This window comes from Delphinus delphis, chromosome X (genome assembly GCF_949987515.2).
Source record: "Delphinus delphis chromosome X, mDelDel1.2, whole genome shotgun sequence".
Lineage (NCBI taxonomy): Eukaryota > Metazoa > Chordata > Mammalia > Artiodactyla > Delphinidae > Delphinus > Delphinus delphis.
The window spans coordinates 90368769-90384684 of NC_082704.1; the positions used below are offsets into that span (position 1 = coordinate 90368769).

At 41.1% G+C, this 15916-nt stretch overlaps 1 pseudogene; it reads right to left on the reverse strand.

Moving 5' to 3' along the window:
* Positions 1–370: 370 nt before the first annotated feature.
* LOC132418217 (BTB/POZ domain-containing protein 3 pseudogene) lies at positions 371–2015 on the reverse strand (annotated as a pseudogene).
* Between the last annotated feature and the right edge of the window lie 13901 nt (positions 2016–15916).

Below are 15916 nucleotides of genomic sequence, written 5' to 3' on the forward strand. Positions count from 1 at the left end.
GTTTATCGTTTTGGGGGGAGGGAGGGGTTCTGTTTAAAAATAATTCTTGTTATTGTTATTTTAGACTATTTATTCCTACTTAAAATAAAGCCCAAAAGAGAATTTGAAGTGATCCAAAAATTGTCCTAAGAGGGACAAAACTGGGAGGTCAGTGGGGCAGTTGGAGAAGAACGCAAAATCTCCCCAGATGTATAAACGCAACTCTAAGAACCACAAGCCTTGATGAGAACTTGGCTCTTTTAGGCATAGAGTTAAAAGCTGAACGCTGCATTTTTGCCTGTACATAATTAAAAGGTTGAAAGAAATTTGAACCTGCCTACAGCTCCATTCGTTACAAATTACCTGCGCTGATCGCAAACCTGCAGCTGAGCTAAGCATCAAGCAAGTAGGAGCGTGGTGTGCACCTCAGAGCCCGCACTGCTCCGGGAAGCGTGCTCAAGCGTAGAATATAAATTCGGGGATCTGCTCCCCCCCGCCCCTGCACTCCAGTGCCGACGGTGACTTTGCCACACTGAACTTCTGTCATGCCTTCCTGTCCAAAGTAGCTGAGCTCATTACCATCCGGGATCACGCAGGCCGTGTAGAAGGTGTCCTGCTTAGTCTGCACCGGGTACTCAAACCACGCGGAGAAGGTGTTGCTGGAGCCGTCTGAGAAGTACTTGCTCAAGTTCTGCCCCAGGACGACGCCCTGCCGCTTGAGTTCGATCTTGGCGCTGTACTCGGCCGAGCCGTAGCTGGAGCCGTGCAGCCCGAAGCCCGCGATGAACACCCTCTTGTCGACGGCGAACTGGATGCTGTCGCAGCGGCCCCGGTAGCGCCACTGGTTGCTCCGGTAGGCGCACAACTGGAAACGGTGGCAGCGCTGGAGGACGAGGCCCTTGCGGGCTTTGCAGCTCGGGCTTCTTGGCCGCGGTGTACCAGAGGAAGATGTCGTTGGTCTCGTGCAGAGTTAAGACTCCGGACTGCGCAGCACTGTTTGCAAAATCGTCGAGGGCCATGGTCGGGATGCGGGTCAAGTAAAGCGCCTTCCCGAGGACCTTGCGCTTGTTTTCAGCGCTCAAAGCCAGATCTTGTCGCTGGCATTCCACTTCAGCCCAGCTGAGAGCTGCCTCGAAAACCACAATTTCTTTGGCATTCAGAGTTTCCCTGCGGAGGATACTTTCTAGTGTCCGGAAGTCAATATCACAGAACCCCTCAGACTTGAGAGCGAGCTCGGCCTGGGCGTCAATCACCTCCCAGCACCGCTGGGTCAGGCCCGGCTCCTCAAACAGGCAGCTCTGGGACAGGAGGACACAGGCGTTCTTGGCGCTCAGGCAGGTCTCCAGGAGATTGACACAGGCTCGGGCGAGGTGAGGGACGATGTACTTTTTGGCAGCATAAAGAGTGGCCAAGACTGTGACAGCAGCCAAGTCCATTTCATCACAGTAGATGTATTTCAGCATAGCGAGAAAAGCAGCAGGGTCGACATCTGGTATACAGATCTCAGCTTTGTCTTCGGCAAGTTCTCCATAAAACATTGCATGGAACACGGAGCTCCCAACAGCTAAAACATATTTGTGTCCTGGCAACCGCTGAGTCCCACCTGGTGGCCCAACCACAAAATGTACATCTGCCATCAAATCATTATGGAACATCACCGCATTTCTCTCTCTAATGGTGGGATAAGGAACCTGCCAATTCGGGGCTGGAATAAGGTTGTTGTTACTGAGATTCTGCTGGTGGTACTGATGGACAGTAGTGCTGCTGGAGTTGGCTGGTTTTCTTCGGCGGAATATATCAGCAGTCATCTTCTTTTTAGTCTTCAAGGTAATTACTTCATAACAAACTGGAGGCAACTTGCTGCTGCTGCTGGGATTTTTTTTCTTCGAGCTCTTCTTGGACCTGTTCTTTACCATCTCGCTCGCGGTCCTTGTCACCTCAGGCAGCGTCCGCCGTCTGCGCTGCTTACCACTTGCTTCCTCGGCCCGGTGCCCACTCCTCGGGCCCCGTCCCGGGCACTCTGGGATCCAGCACCCGGCAGGGCTCGGCGGGCACCCGCAGGCTGCATTCCTTTTTTTTTTTTAAGATTTTTTTTTGATGTGGACCATTTTTTTAAAGTCTTTACTTGTTACAATACTGCTTCTGTTTTATGTTTTGGTTAATTGGCCACGAGACATGTGGGATCTTAGCTCCCCCGCCAGGGATCGAACCCACACCCCCTGCATTGGAAGGTGAAGTCTTAACCACTGGACCTCCAGGGAAGTCCCATGAATTGCATTCTTAAAATTACATATTCTAATTGGCTGTTGCTGATGTATTAGAATATTGTGGATTTTTAAATTTTATTTTTATCCACTAAACTTGTTGCAATTTCTTAATAGTTCTAATAGCTTTTTGAGTCTCTGGAATTTTCTATGTAAGCAATTATACTTTCTGAAAATAATGACAATTTAACTTCCTCCTTTTGATTCTTAAAACCACATTACTCTTCCTTGTCTGCTGCATTGCTTACAACCTCTAATACCACGTTAACTCCAGTGGAAACAGTCTTATCTAGTTAATTTAAAGGAACACATATATCACTAGTTAGTATGATATTCGCTGTAGTTGTTTGAACTTGCGTTCAGAGGTTGCCTTTCTTCCAGATTACTCATTGTGAATGGCCTTCAGGATGGATAGTCAGAAGCTCTAATCAGCAGCAAAACTGTCTCTGGAGCGCTTCTCTGGGAAACAGAGGCAGTTAAGTGACTTCCTAGAGGAGTGTCCTAGCCAGTCTCCAGCAGAGGCAGTGTGGAGTCATTCTTTTACTGTGCTTGCCTCAATCTCCTACATCTGAAATGCATTCTTTACTCATTTGCCCCATTTTTGCATTGCTTTGAAATTTTAACTTAGTGCATTTACTTTTTTCTTTCCAAGTAGATTATAAGATCCTTGAGGATAAGGGCTAAACAGTGCCTTTCTTTTATCTCATATACACTCTTTAGAATATAAGTTCTATGAGGGAAGAGACTTTGCTGGTGTTGTTGCTACTGTTTCCAGTGGCTAGCACAATGCCGAGCACTGTAAGCACTAAATACTTTTCAATAAGTGAGTCAGCCTCACATTCCTTCAACCCCCACAGGCTTCAGTCCATGTTTGGCAATTTGCTGTTTGTACCGAATGCATTCAAAAATGGTGGTGGAATGAACGAGCCCTTCCAGGCCCTAGTCTCTCATTTTCATTCCACCATTCTTTCACCTGGACATCTCCATTTCTAAACAGTTTAAGCAAAGCTTGATGTTGATGTATTTGTCAATGCCAGAAAAAAAATGTTTGACAAGTGTGCAATCTAACTTCATGAATTTCAAAACAGATGACACCCATTTTGATAAATGCATATGATTCTGCAGCTGATGAAAAAGAAAAATGAAAATGGGGCCAAATTACGTTTTGGCACCCAAGACAATAATCAATCTTTCTTCACGCTAATGGTCTGTCATGAGACCATAAAACCACATGAAGACAGGAAACAAGAAAGTCCTCACACCAGATTTCCAAGGGAGTCAACATAATTTGGTTAACAAGACACACTTATCTGTGAATGAATTACAGCTAAGTGTGAACCTGGCAGTTCAATGATAAAATATGTCAAAGCTTTCCAGAAATGATTACCACCATAGCATTGAATAAGGTTACCATGGGCAGAACAGACTAATTGGTAGAGTTAGATCTATTTTTAAATGTCAAACAACATCTTGCTACTCTTAGCAGCACTGCTCTATGCCCCTTAACTGGGGATACTAACTACCTACACGTTTCTCACTCCCACCGTAACAGTCTACCCACGTTTGTTTTTTAAATCACATAGCTGGGGAGACATACACAGAAATCTGATAATCAAGTCCTGGTCCTGCCTTCTAAGGGGTGGCAGTAACATAGGGTGGTAAAGGAGAGAGCTCTTGTTGCCACGCCCTCATTTGTCACCGCCACGTTCAAGCTCTTTTCCTGCCCTTCAAGTGCTCTCTTTCAGCTGCATGAACTCAGTTACCTGTTCACCTGTCCCTTTATTTAAAGGCAGAAAACCTTCTCCCTGATGCCATTACAGCCTTCATGAACAGTTGTATCTTCTGAATCTGTAAGGTCACTCATCATCCTCCCATAATCCCTTTCCTGACTTTAGCTGTCATCCTCCCTCCCTAAACATACTTGCATGGACATATAAGTGATATCACACAGTATTTGTCTTTCTCTGTCTGACTCATTTCATCAAGCATAATATTTTCTAAATCCATCCACGTTGCTGCAAATGACAGAACTTCATTCTTTTTTATGGATGAGTAATATTCCATTGTGTGTGTATATGTATGTATGTATATATACATGTATATATGTATGTATATATATACATATATATATATAATATCTTTATCCATTCATCCTGAATTCTTTCCAAAGTGCTTTTCCATAAAAATCTTATTGAATCCCTGAAAAGTCCTGTAGGATAAACCTGGCATATTATTACCATCTTACAGATGAAGAAACTGAGGCATGGAAAGGGTCAAGAGCCTTCAGTGAGATATCACTCTAGCAACAGGGTATGGAAGTCACTTCACCCAGCCACTGTATGAAGCTCCTCCCGGATAAAAGGATGAAATTTAGATCTGAAACTTAGGCACAGAAATACTCTATAAATCAACAATAGGCTGGCATCTTTCAGAATATAAATTCAAGACAGTGAATCTTTGATGATGAAGATAGCTTTAATAAGGAAAGTAGATATAGGAAGCACAAAAAGAAAAAAAAAAAAACCTGCCAAAAACAATCTTCAGTGAACACTAGATCTGGGGTTTTGCAAATATATTAAGGCTGTTTAACATTGGTCATTGACAATTTCCTTTAGCTTTCATGATTGGTGGAAATAAATATATGCTCTCTCTAAGGCTCAAGCCTCCAAGGAAATACCTAGTGCTGGTAAACAAGTTCTATAACGTCATGTGCTCTCCGAAAAGCAATGACTCTCAAACTTTAGAACATTCCAAGAGCCAAGTTAAGGAAATGGCAACTTATTTAGTGACTTTAATAAAACATGAAGAGGCCTGAAGGAAGCAAGCGCAATATGGTGGGAAGTTTTCACTAGATAACACCTATTTGCGGTTGTCATCTGATCTGTGTAGAACTGACGATACCACCAGATTTGTCATTGATTTGGTTGGGTGGGCTATTCCTCCATCTGGAGACACTGGGATACTTATAAATTAGTTTTCTTCCCGAGTATCTACCACAGATAATGTTTACTCTGCCTTTACTTATTAGGGTCTATCTGAAAGAATCTCAAAGCCATTATTCAAAGATGCCCTGTTTTATATATGTCTGTAGATGCACAGGAATGTCTGGTCGTCTATTTGGTACATTTGTAAAATGCTTATTGTGTGCAGACACTGCTTCCGGCATTTGATTTGAAACACAAGAACTATTTTAACTACTCCATTGTAAAAATGAAATGGCTTAGCACATGGAGTGTTAAAAAAATGTGAACTAAATATTGGGTGAAGAATTAGCTGGAAGGAGAATGTGATAATCCAAGTTGGAATAGACCAAAATCAACCATGTACCAAAAATAAAAAATAACCTATGCTTTTCTTAAACAGCAGGCACTCCTAATTTATATTCCAGCTAACAATTGCTTTTCCAATAATAAAGCATGTTACCTAACTCTGTTTCCTTGTTTACCCACCTCTCCCTTCTCCAGCACTGAATTAATCTCACAACTCACTTTTCCTCTTCTGATAAAATAAATCAAAACAAGGAAATAGAGACCATTTCAAACAGTGGTCCTTCATCCTGAAGTAGTTATTCAATGCAAGTACACATTGCTCATACCAGCCACTTCCTAGTTGCCACTGACAAAATTCACCAATGTCTTCCATCACACCATGTAAGTCACATTATTGGTAGGACAAAACGTTGCCTCTTTTATCACAGGCAAAAGTGCAGCTGTCAACTCTCCACCTTCCAACGTGAAATTCTAACACCTCCCCCTCTCTCTAGCTCCATTACTTCTGATCTCAGGGGAAGAGGTGTCCCTCCTTATGGTCAACACTTACGTTGGCAGCTGGGCTTGGGCCCCTCCTCTTCTACTCTGCCAAGCCCATTTATTCCTTAACCCACTATTTTCTATCTCCACTGTTGATGTGCCACAGAAGAAACTCTGGATCCTTTCTGGTAGAGTCTTAATTAACCAATATATGGGATTTAAAACTCCTGAGCCTTCCTTACTAAGAATTTCTCTTTCCTTGGTTTCCATAAGGTACAATCTCCTGACCTACCACTCTGCCACTCACCCTCAGTCACTGTCACCAACTTTTTCCTCAAGGTTTTTCTGCCCAGCAAAGTAACATGTTCACATTGCAGAAAATTTTGAAACTACATTCAAAAAGAGTAAATAAAATTTTCTATATATAAATAATCTGAGCATTGTAGAGTAGTTCCTTCTAGGCCATATATATTTTCCTAATGAAATTCTAATCGTGCTGTGTTCATTATCCTGATTGCAGTGATGGTCTTACAGGCATATACATATGTCAAAATGTATCAAATTGCATACTTTAATGCATGCAGTTTATTGTATGTCAGTCATACCCCAACTAAGCTGCTTTAAAAATGTAAACAATAGAACTGCTGAACAACCATTGAGAGGAAGATGCTGGAACCCACCAAAAAAGATACCCTACATCCAAAGACAAAGGAGAAGCTGCAATGAGACGGTAGGGTAAAATCAAATCCCATAACCGCTGGGTGGGTGACTCACAAACTGGAGAACACTGATACCACAGAAGTCCACCCACTGAAGTGAACGTTCTGAGCCCCACATTAGGCTTCCCAACCTGGGGGTTTGGCAACGGGAGGAGGCATTCCTAGAGAATCTGAATTTGAAGGCCAGTGGGATTTGACTGCAGGACTTCCACAGGACTGGGGAAAACAGAGACTCCACTCTTGGAGGGCACACATAAAGTCTTGTATGCACCAGGACCCGGAGGAAAAGATCAGTGACCCCATAGGAGACTGAACCAGATCTACCTACTAGTGTTGGAGGGTCTCCTGCAGAGGTGGAGGGCAGCTGTACCTCACCATGGAGACAAGGACACTGGCAGCAGCAGTTCTGGGAAGTACTCACTGGCGTGAGCCCTCCCATAGGCCACCATTAGCACCACCATACAGCCTGTAGGCTCCAGTCACCTCAGGCCAAACAACTAATAGGGAGGGAACACAGCCCCACCCATCAGCAGACAAGCAGTTTAAAGTTTTACTGAGCCCTGCCCACCAGAGCAAGACCCAGCTCTACCCACCATCAGTCCCTCCCATCAGGAAGCTTGCACAAGCCTCTTAGATAGCCTCATCCACCAGAGGGCAGACAGCAGAAGCAAGAAGAACTACAATCCTGCAGGCTGCAGAACAAAACCCACAATCACAGAAAGTTATACAAAACGAAAAGGCAGAGGATTATGTCCCAGATGAAGGAACAAGATAAAACCCCAGAAAAACAACTAAATGAAATGGAGATAGGCAACCTTCCAGAAAAAGAATTCAGAATAATAATAGTGAAGACGATCCAGGACCTCGGAAAAAGAATGGAGGCAAAGATCGAGAAGATGCAAGAAATGTTTAACAAAGACCTAGAAAAATGAAAGAACAAACAAACAGAGATGAACAATACAATAACAGAAATGATAAATACACTAGAAGGAATCAATAGCAGAATAACTGAGGCAGAAGAACAGATAAGTGACCTGGAAGACAGAATGGTGGAATTCACTGCTGCCAAACAGAATAAAGAAAAAAGAATGAAAAGAAATGAAGACAGCCTAAGAGACCTGTGGGACAACATTAAATGCAACAACATTCGCATTATAGGGGTCCCAGAAGGAGAAGAGAGAGAGAAAGGACCAGAGAAAATATTTGAAGAGATTAGAGTTGAAAACTTCCCTAACATGGGAAAGGAACTAGCCACCCAAGTCCAGGAAGTGCAGAGAGTCCCAGGCAGGATAAACCCAAGGAGAAACATGCCAAGACACACAGTAAGCAAACTGATAAAAATCAAAGACAAAGAAAAAATACTAAAAGCAACAAGAGAAAAATGACAAATAACATACAAGGGAACTCGCATTAGGTTATCGGCTGATTTCTCAGCAGAAGCTCTGCAGGCCAGAAGGGAGTGGCACAGTATATTTAAAGTGAGGAAAGGGAAGAACCTACAACCAAAAATACTCTATCCAGCAATGCTCTCATTCAGATTTGACAGAGAAATCAAAAGCTTTACAGACAAGCAAAAGCTTAAGAGAATTCAACACCACCAGACCAGCTTTGCAATAAATACTAAAAGAACTCCTCTGGAGGGGGGAAAGAGACTAGCAGCTTTAAAAAAAAAAAAAAAAAAAAAACAGAAACAAAAAAAAACACTTGTACATATATAGACTGCTATATCAAAACCTCATGGGAACAGCAAATCCAAAAACTACAATAGATATACACACGAGAAAAGAAAAAGCAACCCAAACACAACATTAAAGATGATCATCAAAGCACAAGAGAAGAGAACAAAAGAGGAAGGAAGGGAAGAAAAAAGACCTACAAAAACAAACCCAAAACAATTAAGAAAATGGCAACAGAAATACACATATTGATAGTTACCTTAAATGTAAATGGATTAAATGAGCCAACCAAAAGACATAGACTGGCTGAGTAGATACAAAAACAAGACCCATATATATGCTGTCTAGAAGACACTCACCTCAGACCTAGGGACACATAGAGACTGAAAGTGAGGGGATGGAAGAAGGTATTCCACGCTGATGGAAATCAGAAGAAAGCTGGAGTAGCAATACTCATATCAGACAAAATAGACTTTAAAATAAAGAATGTTATATGAGACAAAGAAGGATACTACATAATGATCAAGGGATCGATCCAAGAAGAAGATATAACAATTGTAAATATTTATGCACCCAACATAGGAGCACTTCAATGTATCAGGCAAATACTAACAGTCATAAATGGAAAAATCGACAGTAACACAATAATAGTGGGGGACTTTAACACCCCACTTTCATCAATGGACAGATCATCCAAAATGAAAATCAATAAGAAAACACAGGCCTTAAATGACACATTAGAGCAGATGGACTTAATTGATATTTATAGAGCATTCCATCCAAAAACAGCAGAATACACATTCTTCTCAAGTGCACAAGGAACATTCTCCAGGACTGACCACATGCTGGGCCACAAGACAAGCCTCAGTAAATTTAAGAAAACTGAAATCATATCAAGCATCTTTTCCAATCACACCACTATGAGGTTAGAAATAAACTACAAGAGCGACTTCCCTGGTGGTCCAGTGGTTAAGAATCTGCCTTCCAATGCAGGTGACGCAGGTTCGATCCCTGGTCAGGGAACTAAGATCCCACATGCCACGGAGCAACTAAGCCTGAGCACCACAACTACTGAGCCTGCATGCTCTGTAGCCCACACGCCATAGCTAGAGAGAAGCCCACGCACCACAACGAAGAGCCTGCGCGCGGCAACAAAAGATCCCGCATACCAAAATGAGGATCCTGCATGTCGCAACTAAGACCCAACGCAGCCAAATTAATTAATTAATTTTTAAAAATAAGCAATAAACTACAAGAAAAAAACTATAAGAACACAAACACGTGGAGGCTAAACAATATGCTACTAAACAACCAATAGAATGGATCACTGAAGAAATCAAAGAGGAAATCAAAAAATACCTAGAGACAAATGAAAATGAAAGCACAATGATTCAAAATCTATGGGATGCAGTAAAAGCAGTTCTAAGAGGGAAGTTTATAGCAATACAATCTTACCTCAGGAAACAAGAAAAATCTCAAATAAACAATCTAATCTTACACCTAAAGCAACTAGAGAAAGAAGAACAAAGTAGTAGAAGGAAAGAAAACATAAAGATCAGAGCAGAGCTTCCCTGGTGGCACAGTGGTTGAGAGTCCGTCTGCTGATGCAGGGGACACGGGTTCGTGCCCCGGTCCGGGAAGATCCCACATGCCGTGGAGTGGCTGGGCCCGTGAGCCATGGCTGCTGAGCCTGCGTGTCTGGAGCCTGTGCTCCACAATGGGAGAGGCCACAACAGTGAGAGGCCCGCGTACCGCAAAAAAAAAAAAAAAAAGATCAGAGCAGAAATAAATTAAATAGAGACAAAGAAAACAATAACAAAGATCAATGAAACTAAAAGCTGGTTCTTTGAAAAGACAAACAAAATTGATAAACCTTTAGCCAGACTCATCAAGAAAAAAAGGGAGAGAACCCAAATCAATGAAATTAGAAATGAAAAAGGAGAAGTCACAACTGACACCACAGAAATACAAAGGAACATAAGAGACTACTACAAGCAACTGTATGCCAATAAAATGGCCAACCTGGTTGAAATGGACAAATTCTTAGAAAGGTACAGCCTCCCACTACTGAACCAGGAAGAAATAGAAAATATGAACAGACCAATCACAAGCACTGAAATTGAAACTGTGATTAAAAAATTCCCAACAAACAAAAGTCCAGGACCTGATGACTTCACAGGCGAATTCTATCAAACACTTAGAGAGGAGCTAACACCTATCCTTCTCAAACTCTTTCAAAAAACTGCAGAGGAAGGAAAACTCCCAAACTCATTCTATGAGGGCACCATCACCCTGATACCAAAACCAGACAAAGATACCAAAAAAAAAAAAAAAAGAAAACTACAGGCCAATATCACTGATGAACATAGACACAAAAATCCTCAACAAAATACTAGCAATCCAAATCCAACAATACATTAAAAGGATCATATACCATGAGCAAGTGGGATTTATCCCAGGGATGCAAGGATTTTTCAGTATCTGCAAATCAATCAGTGTGATACACCATATCAACAAACTGAAGAATAAAAACCATATGATCATCTCAATAGATGCAGAAAAAGCTTTTGACAAAATTCAACACCCAGTTATGATAAAAACTCTCCCGAAAGTAGGCATAGAGGGAACATACCTCAACATAATAAAGGCAAAGGCCATATATGACAAACCCACAGCTACCATCATACTCAATGGTGAAAAGCTGAAAGCATTTCCTCTAAGATCAGGAACAAGGCAAGGATGTCCACTCTCACCACTTTTATTCAACATAGTTTTGGAAATCCTAGCTATGGCAATCAGAGAATACAAAGAAACTAAAAGAATCCAAATTAGAATAGAAGAAGTTAAACTGTCACTGTTTGCAGATGACATGATACTGTACACAGAAAATCCTAAAGACGCTACCGGAAAACTACTAGAGCTCATCGATGAATTTGGTAAAGTTGCAAGTTACAAAATTGATACAGAGAAATCTGTTGCATTTCTATACATTAACAACAAAAGATCAGAAAGAGAAATTCAAGAAACAATCCCATTTACCATTGCATCAGAAAGAATAAAATACCTAGGAATAAACCTACCTAAGGAGACAAAAGACCTGTACTCTGAAAGCTATAAGACGCTGATGAAAGAAATCACAGAAGACACAAACAGATCCATGTTCGTAGATTGGAAGAATCAATATTGTCAAAATAACTATACTACCCAAGGCAATCTACAGATTCAATGCAATCCCTATCAAATTACCAATGGCATTTTTCACAGAACCAGAACAAAAAACCTTAAATTTTGTATGGAGACACAAAAGACCCCAAATAGCCAAAGCAATCTTGAGAAAGAAAAATGGAGCTGGAGGAATCAGGCTCCCTGACTTCAGTCTATACTACAAAGCTATAGTCAACAAAACAGTACGGTACTGGCACAAAAATAGAAATATAGATCAATGGAACAGGATAAAAAGCCAAGAAGTAAACCCACGCACCTATGGTCAATTAGTCTATGACAAAGCAGGCAAGACTACACAATGGTGGGAAGACAGTCTCTTCAACAAACGTTGCTGGGAAAGCTGGATAGCTACATGCAAAAAACAATGAAATTAGACCATTCTTTAACACCATACACAAAAATAAGCTCAAAATGGATTAAAGACCTAAATGTGAGACTGGACAGTATAAAACTCCTAGAGGAAAACATAGGCAGAATACACTCTGCCATAAATGGCAGCAATTTATAAGAAAGGCCAGGGAGTGGAGAAAGCAAGGCATTGCTAGAGTCCAGAGCCATGGGAGAAGTGAAGCAGGCTGCCGAGTTCCCTTCCCCTCCCCACCCCAAAATAGCCCAGAGTCTTCCTTCACCAGTTTATAAAATACAATGAAAGTCAAGCCAGGGGAGAGACTCCAAGGGAATCACCCATAGAGACATCAGGGGTCCCTGCAAGAGGTGAAGACTGGCACCAGGCCCTGTCTTGAAATGTAATTAGGGAGAGGACTTGCTGATCCTCCCGGGGGCCCTTCTGAGCAGGGCTGGCCGTGGAGCAGTTTGCATGCCTGATGGATGGTCATGGCATTAATGCCTGAGTTTCATGTGGGTTATGTGAATGGCTTCTAAGGAAGCCAAACTTGAGCAAATTTGCATGTACTTCCCCCACACTGAGGTGGCTGTGTTGACAGAGGGAAGCTGGTGGTTAGCAAGGCTGGAGAGGAGGTGGGGTTTGGAAGATATCCAAGAGTCACATGGTAAACATTTCATTGCCCCTTGTGAGAGCCAGTGTTTAGACCTGTCACCCAGAGCGCATCTGGCACCTGTCAGAGAAGCAGAAATGACTAAGAGCAGATTGCCAGGGAAAGCAGCTAAATCACTTACTCTTTTCCCTAATCCCTCCTTTCCCCTGCGACACAACAGAGGAGTGCCAAGAAGGGGCATCCCCCAGGAGCCCGCCACACACCATGGTTCACTTCAGGCCCCTTGAGCCACAAACCTGGCAGACCCAGAGAAAGAGAAAAGCTCTGAAGGGTAAATGAAACTGACAGATTTTTTTTTTGTGGTACGAGGGCCTCTCACTGTTGTGGCCTCTCCCATTGCAGAGCACGGGCTCCAGATGCCCAGGCTCAGCGGCCATGGCTCACGGGCCCAGCCGCTCCACAGCATGTGGGATCTTCCCGGACCGGGGCACGAACCCATGTCCCCTGCATCGGCAGGCGGACTCTCAACCACTGTGCCACCAGGGAAGCCCCCTGACAGATTTTTAATATCCAAAAATGAAGTCAAGGAACCATCCCAAAATGTCCTTAAGGGGTCCGTGACCTGGCAGGGTGGGACTTTTCACATAGCACAGTTGTGGGAGTGAAGGCTGAGAATGGAGAAAAATAAAACCACTTCCTCTTTGTACCCCATAGAGATGAGACAGTTCAATAAAGCACTTACATGTGAATAAGCAAAGAGGAGAAAACAAAAATCATCTGTTATCCCACAAGGCGGCTATAACTAATATTAACTGATGTTTGCCAGGGATTTTTATGTGAATTCCTTTGCAAAAATTGAATTACAATGTATTTTGCTTTTTAACCTATCTTTTATTCTCAGGAATATACTCTGAACATTTGTGCTTTTTTAACAAAAGTGTTTAACAAGACAATTTTTTTTTTAGGGTGCGCCACATCGCCTGGGGGATCTTAGTTTCCCAACCAGGGATCGAACCTGGGCCCCCTGCAGTGGAAGTGTGGAGTCCTAACCACTGGACCACCAGGGAATTCCCAGCAACATAATTTTAATAGCTTAGAATATTGTATTCTGATTATAATTTACTCAAGAAATGCCATATCCTTTCATATTTAAAGTTGTTTCCAATGTTTTACCATTATATATAATCCTGCAATGAACATCCTTAAAACGAAATTTTTGTACCTCTCTTTAATTACTTCCTATGGGTAAATCCTAGTAGCAGAGTTCCTTTATCAAAGGGTATATACATTTTAGAGCTTTTCCTATATGCTGCCAATTCTCCTTCTTTCTACACACCTACCACTAGCCCATGAGAGTCTGTTTTTCTGCATTTTGGCCCACGCTGAGTATACTCCTTTTTTTGAGTTGCCTAATATCTATTTGTGGTATTATTTTGAAATGCACTTTTTTGGAATATTAATGAGAGCTGACATTTTTTTCATTGGTTTATTGGTTATTTATAATATTTATGCTGCGCACTGCCTGTTTCTGTCTTTTGCCCATTTTTCTACTAGTGTACAACTTTTCTTACTGTTTTGTAAAAGCCAGTTACATCCATGTATCTATCATATATATTGCAAATATTCTTCCCAGTTCCTTTTTATTTATGATGTCATTTTCCATGCCAAAGTTTAAGCTTTTTAGATTTGACCATATAAAAGTGTATCATGATTGATGTCAGGAGTCAACAAACTTTTTCTATAAAGGGCCAGATAATAAATATTTCAGGCTTTGTCAGCCAAATGGTCTGTCACAACTCTGTCTTTCTAGAGCAGAAGCAGCCCTAGAGGACAGTCAATGAATGGGCCTATCTTCATTCTAAATTCAGTCATGGGTGGGCAGTAGTTTGTCCACCTCTGGTTTAAGCTATCAGTGTCATGTTTTGAAAGTGGTTCTCCACCAAAAGGATATATATTTTCTATAATCTATTCTTACTTTGTAGCTTCACTTTTTAAACTCCTATCTTTAATATAATCAACTTTGTTGATTTAATTTTTCTCAAATGAGTTAGCCCTCTGGTCTAAAATCATTTACCATACTTTCCCAACTGAGTTGATTTGCAAACTTTTCTAAATTAAAAAATATGGACAACTGCACACATACTTGGATTATTTAAGTGCTATTACTCTTCTGGGGCTACTATCATGCCTTTAATTATTAGGTTTTTCAGTACATTTTAATATCTTGTATAGCAACTCTACAACCACCCCTCATATTCTTCTTTTTGTCTTTGTTGTTGATTTTTATCTTCCTTTTTTCCAAAATGTTCTTCAGAATCATTTTGTCAAGTTCTAATAAAAACTGTATTGCATTATGATTGGAAGTACATTGCTCTATAGATTAATTTTCAGATAAACTGACAGTCCAAGACATTGGTATGCACATAGTGGAGGCTACTTTCTCATTATTGTTGGCCTCATTAATTGACTTTATAATCAATACATGCAGCTAAAAAATGTACAGTTTTGTAATTTGGGATTAAACATAGTATTTTATTTGAAAATAAGATTCAAGTGCTTGAGATTTTGAAACCCACTGGTTTAACCTACTGACATTTATCATTATTACTAATTTGGCTTCTGTCGTCTTATTCTATATTTTCATACCTTTAACACTTCTTTCTGGTTTCCTTTGTTTTCTGTTCTTTGACAATAACTGACTTGATTTCGCTAGTGGTTATTACAAGTTACCTTTATCAACAATTTATAGTCTAACTATATCATTTGAGGGTCTTCTGTTTGAGACAAAGGAATCAATACAATCTTAGATTCATTACCCTCACTACCTGGCCCCCACCACATTTTATTAATAAATAATAAAGAATTTTAGATCCACCATCTCTTTTAATAATCATGGATCTTCTCATTTTGGAATGATTTTTGACAATTTTATAATGAGTTTTTTTTTTTACTAATGTTACTATCCTTCTATTCTGCAGCTATTTTATGAAAACTGTGTCTTCTCATGCCCCATTGTAAATGTCAAATCATTTCTTGAAGTTTTCCTCTGGACTCACTGGTAGATAATTATCAGAAGTTTGTTATTCTGAGTCTTCTAGATCCATTTTCCCCCTTGTTCTGTGGTATTTTTCACAGGTCTTACTGTTACTTTACTCTTTATTCATCTTAGTCCTTGGTCCCGTACCCTGTCCCCGGCTAGTGATAGAATACTCTTCTACTTACAACAGAATGACAGGTTGATGTGCAAGTTTAAACAAAATTTAACTCTGTGTACCTTTGTACGATGTGAGAGGGTGTCTTCTTCCTACCCCATGGTCTGGTTCTCTGGTTCTCTGAACTGATGTGTTA